This window comes from Lepisosteus platostomus, chromosome 16 (assembly GCF_059453375.1).
Source record: "Lepisosteus platostomus isolate fLepPlt1 chromosome 16, fLepPlt1.hap1, whole genome shotgun sequence".
In the NCBI taxonomy this organism is placed as follows: Eukaryota; Metazoa; Chordata; class Actinopteri; order Semionotiformes; family Lepisosteidae; genus Lepisosteus; species Lepisosteus platostomus.
Genome location: NC_142626.1, coordinates 12,277,114 through 12,292,174, shown reverse-complemented (window position 1 = coordinate 12,292,174; position 15,061 = coordinate 12,277,114).

Sequence of the window (15,061 nt, the reverse complement as noted above, 5' to 3'; positions counted from 1 at the left end):
ATAAATTACAATCCACAGGGAGTTCTGGGATAAATAAACCTTTATTTTTCTGTCTGCTTCTCCTTCAGCTGTAATTGAACTTTTTACAGTTTACTGTTGCTTTTTTAAGTAAACTGTCAGAAGTTGCATTCTGATTTAAGTTGTACATTAAATGCCCGAATGTTGCACTTGTAATAGTAACAATCACATTTACAGTTTTGCACTTAGATAAAGCAATAAAGATATGCTTTAAAAGTAATATGTGTCATTGGATTTCTTGTTCAATTAGCAGGAAAATATTGCGATTGCACAAAGACAAAATAAAATACAACAGAAATGCGGACAGCGGAGCACAGAAGCGTACGGAGGCTTATTATGATGAAATATCTCATTTATAGGAGATAGCATTGCGTTTAGAGAAAAGTATCTTGTATATACGAGACATGTATTGCTTTTACACACAATAGTTCATTTGTGAACAATGGTGCCTACTATACTGTATAAATACTGAATACAGCATTGTACTGTATATTGTAACGAGACGGGGTCAGCGAGGATGGAGACAGGAAGTCGGGCTTTTTAAAACCACAGCGCTTTATTAGTAGGACATGCGTCCGGCTCCGCACCAGCAACAGAGAAAGTGAGAAAAGAGAGGAACAGGGTACAACACTCTGGGGTCATTTCGTGTACAGGTACGTGGTATAGAGTGGTAAGTGGGTACAGATATAAAGGGGGCTGCAAAACTGGGATAACTATTTACAGGGACCCCGGCAACCTATCCAGGTACACCCGTTCAGAATGGTCAGCGGCACTGGCCAGTGGCTCCCCTAGTCCCCGCCCTGACCACTACTACTGCTCCTGTCCTGCCCCTCGCCACGCACCCCAGCCAGGCGCTCTTCATCCTTGATGCCAGGCGAGGACGCCTCAATATGAAATAATATTGTCCAGTGCAAAGTAGCATTGACTTAAATAACAGCAGAACATTTCCACACTCCTCCTTTTGGAAAAAAAATCTAAAGGAACACGTGTTCTGTATTTTGTATACATGAAGTACAACGCCGTGTCAGTAAATATGGAAGTGCATTGCTGCCACCAAGGATAAAAAAAAATCTCGCATTTTACGAGATAACGAGATAGCAATGATTACTTCATAGTAAACACAACCTGTTGTGTTGTGCACTGAACGCATGTAGAAGCTACCGTGACCTTGGCTGGCACTTTCGGTTTAATGATCGTGTCAATGTCCAGCGCTGCAGAATTTGTACGGATTTACTTTCGACTGGGGTTTAGTCATAATAAAGTCATGAAATTTTGAGCAAATATAAACAGAATCATTATAAGCATCGCAACCAGGTGTGTGGGATTAAGAGATCAAAGCAATGATTGCTCCGTTATGCACAGTTATACCTGCAATCAGCTCCACTGCTTAAAACTCCGCACGGAGCGATAGAGGTAATATATGGCGATCGTGCTGTCGCCTGATCACATAAAGTAAGCGAGAATTACTATCTCGTACGAAAAGAATCCTTATAGAGGATTTTGTTTTCCTTAGTGGCAGCAATGCGCTTCCGTAAGTAAGCATTCCCAGGTTAAACGCGTATCGTTTTCGCCGTTTCTGCGAGAAGAGACGTCATGGCTTTCCAAACTTTCAGTATTTTCTTCTTGATGTGAAGCTGCAGAAACATGTCCCGTACATAGGTTGTACATTGCCTCCTCTTTAAACATTGAACGCAATACGTTCACTTGACTTGATAGTAAGACTTATGCCAAATGTTATCGCTGGAAACAGTAAACGGAACGCCAACTGTGTGCAAGCTGTAATACGGGCTGTGTGCCGTCCTGGAATTCTTTTTCTTTTTCAAAAAGTTTTTGTTTGGCATTACCCTGTCTCTGTACACATGCACACCCGTGCAAACGGACACAGAAATATTGTTTCTTCTCCCATCAAAATGCACTTTTCCTGCATTTTGCTGTGTAAATCCAAATTCAAATCATTTGATGTCAGCATACTGTAGTCTAAAAGCTTTTAATAATTATTATAATTGCTTATACTTATACTGTTCTGTATAATGATTAATGTTTTTGTAAAAGGCTGCACAGGAAATACTGTTTTATTAGTCAACAGAGGGCAGCACTGAAAACTGAATTGAGAGTCTCAGTCTCTGCTAGCAAACGCTGCTGCTCTTCTTACTGACGTGACTCTTGTCTCACTGTAATTGCCGTATTACTGACACTAGAGGGCAGAACTGAACACTGAATTGAGAGTCTCAGTCTTTCCCCCCAAAAAATAAATCACTGCTCCTCTTACTGTGACACTTGTTTCCGTGTGTGAGAACAGTGCTGCTCTTTCATTTCACCCTGCCTGTCCAACAGATTGTTTCATCCTATCAATACAGCCTCTCCTAAGAATCCAGTCTGCCTGATATTGAGATACCTTACCTGTGAACCTGTCTGAGATGCTTTGCTGCCTCACACCTCTTCTTTGTACTTCAGGATGTTCACCAGTTTCACTCTGTTTCATCAGTTTCTGTATATAATGCACTGAAAGTATTGAAGTAAGAACAGCATTTGAATCTGCAGTGCAATAATTATACTTTAAGATTACAGTTGAGAGGGTATCTTTGAAAGCAACCCTCAATAGGAGTGATAAACTGCCAAGGTCTGGCAAGATTATTTTCTCTGAGTCAACATACAGTATGTGTTTTCTTGTAAATAGAGAAGTGTTGGACAATATGAGGTTGTGCAGCTACACAACCCTTCTCTGAGTTCACCAGCCCCGGTTCTGAGCTGTAAAACAGACCAATAATTTGCTCTAAAGTGTAGTTTACTGTACATCAGTCACATTTTGAGCACATCTATCACAGAACCTCTTTGAAGAGAGAAATTTGTATATAGTAACACAAGTCCAAATAAACATACAAATACAATCAATCCACATTTCTCTTATTGGCCTATTTAGGCATTATGTTTGATACTGCATAATTAGGCAGTTGTTGCAGCTCTAATTTCATTTGAGACAGTAGCATGTGGTTTTGACCTTAACCTCACAAGCAGGTCTGACTTCATCCTCCCATCCATGATCCCATCCATGAGCCTCTGCAGGTTCCATGATATCAAGGGCTGCTTGGAGCTAGTGGCTTTTATATTGAAAGTATCATCCTAACAGAGCTAGAAAATCTTTAGCCAAACTGGAAGAACTTGAGTCAATTTGTATACTAAAGTCCCCAAGGAATAAGGAGTAAGGATTCTCTTAAATCTGAGGCACAAAATGGAAGTATAGTAAATCACCAAACTCACCTAAAAAGGCTGATATCTGCCTGATAATTAGAGCAGGTAGAAGAGAGCAGGAGTGTCTCTTTGGGAAAAGTACCAGTGGAAATAGAGATAGAGAAAATAAACAAGGTATACAGTATTTAAACAGGTATTATTGTTTGGCTGTTTTGAGGTTTTTAACTAATCCTGCTTCATTTCTCATTATGTTAAAATTGTTTAAAATGTAGATGCTTTACGACTCCACTGAAGAGTATGGCTTTTGTTTTAACTGTTTTTTATATCAGAAAGGATTTCACTGGCCTGTCAAAAGTAGGAATACTGGTAATTGGTTTAACTTTAAAAACAGACACTTTATTAATTGAACATTAGTATATTGAGGTGAATGAGTGCTCAGTTGATGTGTGACCTGTTCATTCTATTTAAAGATCCTGTAGTGACATCTAGAGGTGACACTGAGAACTGGCAGTGAGCTGGTCTCGAGTTGATCCAATAAATCTTTGGACAGGCAGATAACCATGTTCCTAAACCCACTAACATCTTACTCTCACATGACATTTATGATTACATTTGCATCTGGTCTGGGTATTTGATATGTACCCGCTATGTGCTTTGCACAATATTAATTTAATCAGTATTTTAATCAGTGCTGCCTGGCTCTGGCTCTGAGGGAGGAATGAGTTACCACTGAACTGAAATGGTGTGTGTTAATGTCGAGAACTGAATTCTGCCCGAGATATTGTTACTGCAACAAACTAAATCTTCTCTTTCATGAACCAATTTTATTTTGACTGATCATTGAAACTGTGAAAGTTGGACTCTTTGTCAGCATTCTGAATATCTAAACATGTTCAGTTACGGGCTGTAGCTGGGACAAACCAAATTTAAAATATTAGTAAGCATCAGTTATGATTACTGTAAAGGGAATTTGAGAGAGAGTGAGAGAAAATGCGAGAGAGAAAAAAATTCTCAACAATAGCATCACTGTGTACCAGCATTCCCAATGCACCAATGAGACACTCGCATCGGGCAGCCAATGGAGTAACTATGCGGTGCTCGTTATTTTGACTCGCACTACATAATTCAAACAAAAATATACTTAAGGGTATATTGTTTTAAAAACACATATTTCAAACTCACGTAAGACGCAAGCCCACTGTACTGTATATTGTATTATGTATGTACAGTATGTGCAATTTATGAATTTCTTTATTTTCTTTTATCGTTTTTTGTATCTCTGTTATTTCAAGCACACCACAAAAATTCCTCAAAACCCCAAAAATAGCAATAAGATTTACTTTGACTTTGCGCCCCTGTACTGGATACAGTGGTTAGAAACGGATGGACTTTTTGGTTGAATATGGTGGCATATGTGATTGGTATCTCTCTGTCCTGTCTCGCAGTCAGTATGATTGTAATGAGAAATAATTTAATCACAGTTCTTTGTATACTGTGACTGTGTTAAATGATCTCTTATAAAAGCAAAATAAACATGTAAGTGCACCTGCAGTACAGTAAGTCCCAGCTGCAGCAGTACAGTCACTGTACATCCCTGCTGAGGGAGGTTTTTGTACGGCTGTGTAACACTGTGTGAACACCCAGTTACTGCTGAGGTAGTGACCACTCTGACAGTAATAATCTGCAGCATCTTCAGCCTGGACTCCTGTGATGGTCAGAGTGAAGTCAGTCCCAGATCCACTGCCACTGAAACGCTCTGGGATCCCGGTCTGACGGGTAGTTGCTCTATAGATCAGGAGCTTAGGAGCTTCTCCAGCTTTCTGTTATTACCAGGCTAGGAAGTCGTTATTATACACTGCAGGACTGGTCTTACACCTCACAGTGACTATCTGTCCAGAGAGAACAGATTTCACTGCTGGAGTCTGAGTTACAGTAACCTGTCCACTGGCTTCTGAAAACAATACAGAATACAGGAAATGCAGGAATTTAATCATGTGAATGCTTTAGTTTCTTTCAGCTATTTTATACTTTTCTGTAAAGCTTCTTAACATAATATGCTAAAAGCCATTTCCTCCTTCATTAATTAAAAAATATTTTTAAGTCAGCATCCAACCAAGTATTCAATTGTACCCTGAGCAGAGATGAAGAGAGTCCAGATGAAGATGGTGATGAAGGTCATTGTTGCTGTGGGTTTTGTTGCTATGAAGGGCAGCTCTCGGTCATGAAATGTTAAACTCACAGGGCTATAAACACTCCCAGAGCACTGAAGCATGTGCTGCCAATGCAAAGTGTCTCTTCTATGCAAATTGTCTTCCTGGGTTCAGCAGCACCTGTAACACAGACTTGGTGCTGTGTGTTATGACAGAGCATGATGAGCAGTTTAGCATTAGACCACTACTCTGCCCTGCCCTTTTAGAATGCACTTCAACCATATTGCTCTCATAAAGTGCTTGGCTGGACCAATGGGGTGTCTTAAAAAGGACAACCAAATTAAGTGGTGATTTTTTAATGATCTGAGATGCTCATCCTCTTCTTGACTAGAATCACCTTCAACATTGTAGCTATGACAGCTTGTTCCACACACCCACACTTCTGTGTGTAAAGAGGCACCTGCTGCTCTTGATGCTATAAACACTCTTTCCACTCTGTGGTGGCTCAAGCCCAGGCTTTGTCCAGGGCTTCTCCTGGGAGTGAGAATTGGACACACCTGGCCTGTGCCTGGTCACTGTCCTGTGTGACTGGAATGCCACTGGAGCTCATGTGATTGGTCCAGTGAGTAATTCCACATCCCAGCAAATCCCAGGAGAGGCTGTGTCTAAGCTCCTGCTGTTCAGGGAGAGAGGAGGGTAGATACTGTAATGCGTTAGGATCAAGGAAAAGGTTTTTGCCTATTTGTTTTTCTGAGTAAAGCCCATGGGTAAAGTGGAGTCTTTCAAACAGGATAAGGACTGGTGAATAGTTTTTTTTTTTTTTTGGTGCACAGAAGGGGTTCTTGTGGTAGATTTTTTTGCTAGTTTTGTCATGGCCATGGCACCCTGGTGATATGCAACATTACTTTTGTGGACGTACTGTACATCTACCCTGTTTACACTACCTGACCCCAACCCTTCAACATTGATACCTAATATTTTTAGTAAATCCCTTCTATTTATTTCTATTTCCCATCTTATCTCCCAGTTACCATTAGTAATAACTTAACTTTTCATCTAATTTAATCTTAATAATACAAGATTTTATTTAATATAGCTCCTTTAAAGGTGACTTCTCAAAGCACTTTACAGAACAACTACAATAAACAATACAAAAGATATACACAGTGAAAATACACAGCAGAGGAGACAGTAGATGGGGTTACTGAATACAGATGTGTCATGATAGGTAATTTTAACACACTCCCTTGTGTTCTAGTTAGTCTAGTAATTGTGAGACACTCCCTAGAGTAAGCTAGTGTGAGTTTGAAGATGGCTGACCTACGAACAAAGTGTTTAATAATCCTTCAAATAAAAAGTTAAGTTAGACACATTCCATATATTATGTTCAACTATAATTAGGATGTATATATATAAACGAACCCAAAAGGTGACAAGTTGGAACAAAGGGGTATAAACAGAGCCAGTTAAGCAAAAGCCCTTCCAAACAAGGTTTAGAATCAGCTATTGCAGACAGCAGATTGTTTCACAAATATAGTCTATTACATTGTTATTTGTCATATATTTAGAATATATGTGCAAGATTGTAAATTATAATGTTTGATTGATTCATAAAAGTTGTCAAGTGTTCTCACAATGTACTATTACAATTTCTGGATGTATTTCAATTTCAAAACCCCACATTATCTACACATTTAACACAGATGTTTCACTGTAATTTAAGAATGTATCAAGTTAAAAAACAATGCGATTGTATTTCAATTCAAGGGTAAAGAGGGTGAGTAGGAACAGCCTTAGCAGCTCTTGAAAACTGTACCATTTGAAACGATCTCGTGTCTAAGGACCCTATGCAGAATTCCTCTAAACGTAAATTTTCTTGTAGACACAAATCAAAATTAATGAGTCCAAAATCCAGGCCAGAGTCAAAAGGCAGAAAAATACACTACAATCAAATCATGAACTAAGAGACGTACAGTAGTCAGTAAACAAGCCGATGTCACAATCAGTAAAACTAGGAGTCTTGGAGAGAAGCACAGGAACGATGTAGCTCTGGATAGGAAAACCCTAATACTGAGCAAGGAGTGGCGTGTCAGGCTGCTTGAAGTAGACAGATGGGAGAAGGTGTGTCTGATTATTTAATTAGAGACTCCACTGGAATGTGAAGGAGTTGATTGAGGGCAATGAGACTTCCGGGGGCGTGACGCAAATGACATAACACCATTTCCAACTCAATAGGTATGATCAACGATAAAATGCTGTACATGAAAAAAGCAAAGCTCATGCATAAACTGACTTGGTTTATCCAGTGTGAAGCCCCACCTAGATGAAGCACCAGCAGCCCGAGTGTGCCAGTAGGCTCCCCACACACCAGCTCTCAGAGTGATGGAGAGTGATGGAGCCAGTTCACAGATGGGGATTATTAGGAGACCAGTGAGGCATTTGACCAGGACACTGGGGTTAACTCCCCAATCGTAAAACCCCAAATTTATCAAAAGAAAAGTTGGTTTAAATGTTGAAAACATACGTTTTTTTTGTCACAGAAGGTGTTATGAATTATAGCATTTATTAGCTTGAGCCACAACTAATAAAAAAAATCTCAAATCCCAGCAAAGCCCTCTTTTTCTAGGGAAGGAGTGGGAGGAGGGGTGGAGCAGAGGGGGTCAGAGTGGCAGTACTGCTGGTCCAGTCCCTAGGGCAAATCTCTACAGTACTACAGTATAGTAACTAGCAATGTACCAAGCATGATTTGAGAAGTAGACGATACCTTTACTGTTTGAATTGGATGTGTACTTTGCTTTGATATGTCATTCAGTAGGACTACTTTATACAGTAACTGGGTGATTCAGTACATAACATATAATGTTTCTGGGTAAATGTCTGCGCTGAAACAATTGTGTCCTGTGAATGAACATCTCTGTGTTAAAATGCATAGAAAATTACAAAACATTCTCAATGAATCTTACAAAACTATCAGTGCACTTGGAACTTTTATACATGGTTCACCTCCATTATAATTTAGGAGAAGCTCAGGGTGGCAGGACAGTAGTCTGTTACCTCCTGGGCAACAGCAGCTTCAGGGAATAAAGTCCTGAGAAAGAAGAGCTGTGAGCTTCCCTGCTGAGCTTGTGTCTCTCTGAGCAGAAGGATAAAGAGAGAACTGGAGGGAGAGGAAAGAGAGATGAGGAGGAAAGCAGAAGCCAATAAGACTAGAGGACAGGAACAAGAAGCACAAGACCTGAATCCAAGTGCACAATGAGAAAACCAAACTGAAATGATTAAAAAGACACTTTTTCAGGACGCACATCAACAAACCAACTCTGATCATTCCATGCCTGGCATGATACACATGGGGTCACTTTCTTGTCCATAAATGTAGACAAATTTAGAGTTATTTTGGGGAATTATGGGAAACGTAAACCGTGTTCCACTGAAGCCACAACATATTGTTGGAGTGTGTTTATAAAAGTGCTTTATAAAGTACTGGAAATAGTGGTTAGAAAATGGATGGATGGACTTTTTCGTTGTCACCAGAGAACACACTTCTCATGAGCAGGAAAATTAAACACCTTGAGTATCAGAGATGACATATTAGAATTTCTCTCCAGCCTCACAGTCAGAATGATGAAATAATATAATCCCAGTTCTTTCAATACTGTAACTGTGTTAAATGATCACTTGTAGTAGTAAAAAATATGGAATGTTTTTATTTTAAAATAAAGTTTTTTAAGTGCACCTGTAGGAGGTCCCAGCAGCAGCACTGCAGTCGCTGTGCAGTCCTGCTGAGGGAGGTTATTGTATGGCTGTGTAACACCGTGTTAACACATAACCACTGTGGTAACTCTGACAGTAATAATCTGCTGAATCTTCAGCCTGGACTCCTGTGATGGTCAGAGTGAAATCAGTCCCAGATCCACTGCAACTGAAACGCTCTGGGATCCCAGTATACCGATTAGTTTTACACATTTTTTTTTGTGTATCTGAACTTCCCAAAGATCTTATGATGGAAAGGCTATCTATTTTGTAGGACTTTGGAAAGACGTAATATTGTGGTTGGGAATCTTCCAGGATGTTCCACTTGTTATTTAAGATGTAGACCAGAAGCTTGGGGACCACATCTCAGGTGGGTTTTAATAGGGCTTTAGGGATATGACTGCCAATTGTGTGGTGATTCATAGGACTATTAATATATGATGATTGGCAAGTGTTGTGGAGTGCTGTGTCTTTTTTCCTTTAGTTCCTTCTCTTTAGTGTTCTGTCTGTCCCTCTATTCCAGGTGTGGGCCAGAATGCACACATCCATTCTGACTGTATGGTAATTGATGAGCATCCAGGCATCTAGACACACTGTATGAATCTTCTTCTATATGTGAAGAAGCTTCTGCTGTGCTAATTGCACTAATAGAGATAGCTTTTAAAATTCTTTTAATCAGAGCAATCCAATTGTTAATTATGATATCATTGATGCATTTTCAATTTTTTTATCATACTATGTTAATCATCACATTCCATTGGAATATCCCTTACTGCCAAACCTTTATTAACTTTTTATTTCTGTATTTTGCTTGTGCAAAATGTTCTCCCCGTGTTCATATGGGTTTCCCACCAGGTGCTCTGATCTCCTCTCACAGTCCAAATACATTGTTAGAATAACTGGCTGCTGGGAAAATTGACCCCAGTGTGAGTGTTTGTGTGTCTTTTTGTGTCTGTCTGCCTAGCAACTGACTGGCTTCTCTTCCAGAGTGTATCCTGCCTTGCAACCTTTGCAAGTAATTCAAGTCATGTAGTTTTACAGAGGGTTCTCAATTTACGTGGAAGTTGCATTCGGGAAACCCACGTGTACTGTAAATTTCATGTATTTTTAAACACATTTTTCCTATTTAAAATATTGGTAATTTCTATAGTTGCATTCCACACGCGTAAGTTTGACTCTGCTTACACACTATAGATGTGAATGATGGGACGTGGCATTCGCTAAATACCTTCAATACATCAACTTGTACTATGTATAAAATAAAAACACGTGTATAAAATAAAAATTCCCAATGCACCAATGAGACACTCGCATCAAGCGGCCAACTGCATAACTATGTGGTGCTCGTTATTTTGACTCGCACAACATAATTCAAACAAAAATATACTTAAGGGTATATGGTTTTAAAAACGCATATTTCAATCTCCCGTAAAACTGTACTGTAAGATTTGCGCCCCCTGTACTGGGTTCTGTGGTAAGAAAATGGACGGATGGACGTTTTGGTTGAATATGGTGGCATATGTGATTGGTATCTCCCTGTCCTGTCTCGCAGTCAGTATGATTGTAATGAGAAATAATATAATCACAGTTCTTTGAATACTGTGACTGTGTTAAATGATCTCTTACAGTAGTATAATAAACTTGTAAGTGCACCTGCAATAAGTTCCAGCTGCAGCAGTGCAGTTGCTGTGCAGTCCTGCTGAGGGAGGTTTTTGTATGGCTGTGTAACACTGTGTGGACACCCATTTACTGCTGAGGTAGTGAGCACTCTGACAGTAATAATCTGCTGCATCTTCAGCCTGGACTCCTGTGATGGTCAGAGTGAAGTCAGTCCCAGATCCACTGCCACTGAAACGCTCTGGGATCCCGGTCTGACGGGTAGTTGCTCTATAGATCAGGAGCTTAGGAGCTTCTCCAGCTTTCTGTTGGTACCATGCTAGGTGGTTATTACCATACACTGCAGGACTGGTCTTACAGTTCACAGTGACTGTCTGTCCAGAGAGAACAGATTTCACTGCTGGAGTCTGAGTCACAGTAACCTGTCCACTGGATTCTGAAAACAAAACAAAACAAAGTAATTTAAATTTCTTTTAGCTATTTTACTCCTTTCTGTAAAGCTTATTTACATAATATCTTAACAGGTATACAGTATACTGCAGATATCAAAAAGTATATTTAAGTAAACACCTATCCAGTAATTCATTATAATACATACTTTTTTAAACGTGTAAATAAAGTTGCCTCAGAAAACACATCTGCTACTCTTCTGTTGAAGCTCTTTACATTTTAGATTAATTCTAAATGTATTCAGTTCTTTAAACTTTAACTTTTAACAGTTAATATTGTGAAATTAATGAAAACAAAATAAAAATAATAGAATTAGAGAAGTATTGGTTTTAATCCTCACCTTGAGCAAAAAGCCCCATTGTCCCCAGCAGTAGAATCAGTGGCATCATTGTCATGTGTGTCAGTGACTCTGAAAAGGCTGAACAGTGACTGATCCACACTGTGAGTCTTAAAGTGTTTGGAGCAGTGAGGCGGCACAGGTATGCAAAGCTCCTTCCTGTATACAAATCCTGTCACAGACAGTTAGAAAAGGCCTGAGCTGGGAGAACAGGTGCAATCTGCAAAGGTTGGGTCTTTTATGTGTATATAATAGTGTAACGCATACGGCCACCATTGCTTGTGAGAGCCGGCTTACCAGAGCGGTGACTTTGCTGCCCTTCCCTGTAATAGCAGGACCACAGCCACTGGGGTGAGGGGAGATCTCTCTTTAGCTCAACAGGCTGGGTCCCTGTTGAGTGACGCCGGAGGCCTGGGTTCGAGTCCCCGATGGTGGGGGGCTGACCTGATGTGGCAGCAGGCGAGGGTGCCCACGTGAACCCCTTAGCATTACAATATGTAGTAGAAAAGGCCTGAGCTGGGAGAACAGGTGAAATATCTGCAAGGGTTGGGTCTGTTGTGAATATAATGTGTAGTGCATGTACTGCTAGATCAGTACTCTGACGTTAGACCTCTACCACATTTAGACTCTGCATAAACACCTCTTAAAAGCAATAGTCCTTTCTCTAAGCATTCAGAAAGCACTGATCCAGCAGAGACTTGCCTTCCCCTAGAGGCCCTCTTGCCAGCACTTGGGGCTCCCAGTCCTCCACTGGCTTTGCTACAGAACCTGCTATTCCTCTGTCTGTTTATTCCCATCGAACGCTCCCCAGTGACCCTGCTGTCTACTTTCCACACAGCTCCTCTCGTGCTGGTCTCCCCACCTTCTCCACAGACAGGTCCGTCTGCAGACTGCAGCCTTCACTCTCTCAGCCAAGTCAGCCCACACATCTCTCGCTCTCTGCTTCCTGCTCACTGCCTCACCTCCATCTGATCTCTCTGATCTACCAAAGATCCCTGCAGTCCTGCGCTTGGGGCTCAATCTGTCATTTCACTGCAGGTCTTAATAGCAGCTGCAGCACAACATACATAGTGTACAACTTATTGATACAACACCAGAACATGTATAATAAACTATCTGTCTTAATAGAATATATTTGTGAAATGACCTGCTGTGATAGGAAAGATTGATCATTCACTCAGGGATTACCAACATAAGGCTTAATAACATCAGAGTTAATAAATTTCACATATGTTAACTCTAATGATCTCATATCTCATAAAATATATTGAATATAAAGGCTGTTGTCAACCTTGTAGGTTATATCATTATCAAACAATTAAATCAAATTTATTCTCTCGTACAAGTAAATATTATTTCACTATCATGAACTATCAAACGTGTGTCAATAAAATTTTTGGCATACTTACATTTTTTTTTTGTGTATCTGAACTTCCCAAAGATCTTATGATGGGAAGGCTATCTATTTTGTAGGACTTTGGAAAGATGTAATATTGTGGTTGGTAATCTTCCAGGATGTTCCACTTGTTATTTAAGATGCAGACCAGAAGCTTGGGGACCACAATTCAGGTGGGTTTTAATTGGGGTTTAGGGATATGACTGCCAATTGTGTGGTGATTCATCACAGGACTATTACTATATGATGACTGGCAAGTGTTGTGGAGTGCTGTGTCTTTTTTCCTTTAGTTCCTTCTCTTTAGTGTTCTGTCTGTCCCTCTATTCCAGGTGTGGGCCAGACTGCACACATCCATTCTGACTGTGTGGTAATTGAAGAGCATCCAGGCATCTAGACACACTGTATGATTCTATATGTGAAGAGGCTTCTGCTGTGCTAATTGCACTAATAGAGATAGTTTTTAAAATCATTTTCAATCAGAGCAATCCAATTATTAATTATGATATCATTTATACATTTTCAAAGTTTTTATCATACTATGTTAATCATCACATTCCATTGGAATATCCCTTACTGCCAAACTTTTATTAACTTTTTATTTCTGAATTTTGCTTGTGCAAAATATTCTCCCCATGTTCATATGGGTTTCCCACCAGGTGCTCTGGTCTCCTCTCACAGTCCAAATACATTGTTAGAATAACTGGCTGCTGGGAAAATTGACCCCAGTGTGAGTGTTTATGTATCTTTTTGTGTCTGTCTGCCTAGCAACCGACCGGCTTCTCTTCCAGAGTGTATCCTGCCTTGCACCCTTTGCAAGTAATGCAAGTCATATAGTTTTACAGAGGGTTCTCAATTTACGTGAAGATTGCATTCTGGAAACCCCTGCGCATTGTACATTTAGCGTATTTGTAACAAATTTTTCCTATTTAAATTAATGGTAAATGCTATAGTTGTTTCTGCACGCTCTGGTATGCAAAGCACTTTCTTCTCCTGTGTATAAATCCTGTTTCAGACCAATCAATGTGATCTGAGCTGTGAGCAGAGGTAGGACTTGAAAAAAGATGGATAGTTTTTCTCTGTTTTGCATCATTCATTAATCACAGGGTTTTGAAAGATGAGAGAGAGGGGCTTTCTGTCTGATCCCTGACTGAATTTAAAAGAGACATTGAGCAACATGAGACCCCAGTAGGTGATAGCCAAGGAGAAATCACAACGTCTCACTCTGTATAACAGCTCCCTCTGCTAGAGACTGTGGGGAGAGCATTATCATTACAACCCTGCTCTCCTCACAATCTCAACCCAGGAGGAGGAATTTCTTGCCTCCAGGAGACAGCAGCTCCCTGTAGAAGAGAGCAGGGACTTGTAGCCTCCAGTTGACAACAGAGGGAGCTACACTGAGGGGCTGTTCTTTCCACTTGCTGGAGGGTAGAGTTCACACTTTCACACATCGGTCTGATGAAGTGGTGTTGTTACAGTATATACAGGGAATTCAAGGTGGAGGTTGGTGTTGGGATTTAAAGAGCTTCCAAAGGAAAGATTTGCAATTGAATTATTCTTACTTCTCAGGTTTTTAATGTTCTTATGCCATATGCTCCACATCACTTAGGTTGAGAACTTTCACAAATAGATATTTGTATAGCCATTCCTTCACCCTGTGGGGTTAACTACCATCTCCCTGCAGTGTTGAAGGAGCTCTCTGCTCTTCACTGTGATAATGCCATCTGCGGCTGACTGTTTCCTGTGTGTTGACTCCTTTTTATACCCCAGGGAAACAGTAAACTATTGGAGGCCTCTATATATTTCTATATATATATATATTTCTGTATGTGCTCATTGTGATTCCAGAACGTTGTTGTAGATTTAATTTTGATGGATTTTATTTGAAAAAGGAATATTGTAAATCCAGTTTTATTAGAGGTCTTCCCCACAGCCATAAGACTCCAAAACTCACACCCCCTGAACTCACAGTACTGCCACTGCTGGGCTTTTGCACACTGCAGCTGTCTGAATGCTACAGAACATCGCAGTTGTTACCCTACCCAATCATGTATTAATCAAAAACATGGCTTTTCTGTTCATTGCTATTAGTATTTTAGTCTTGCATTTTTTAAATTGTAAGTATGAATAGTAAATAGTAATAGCATACAATATCTT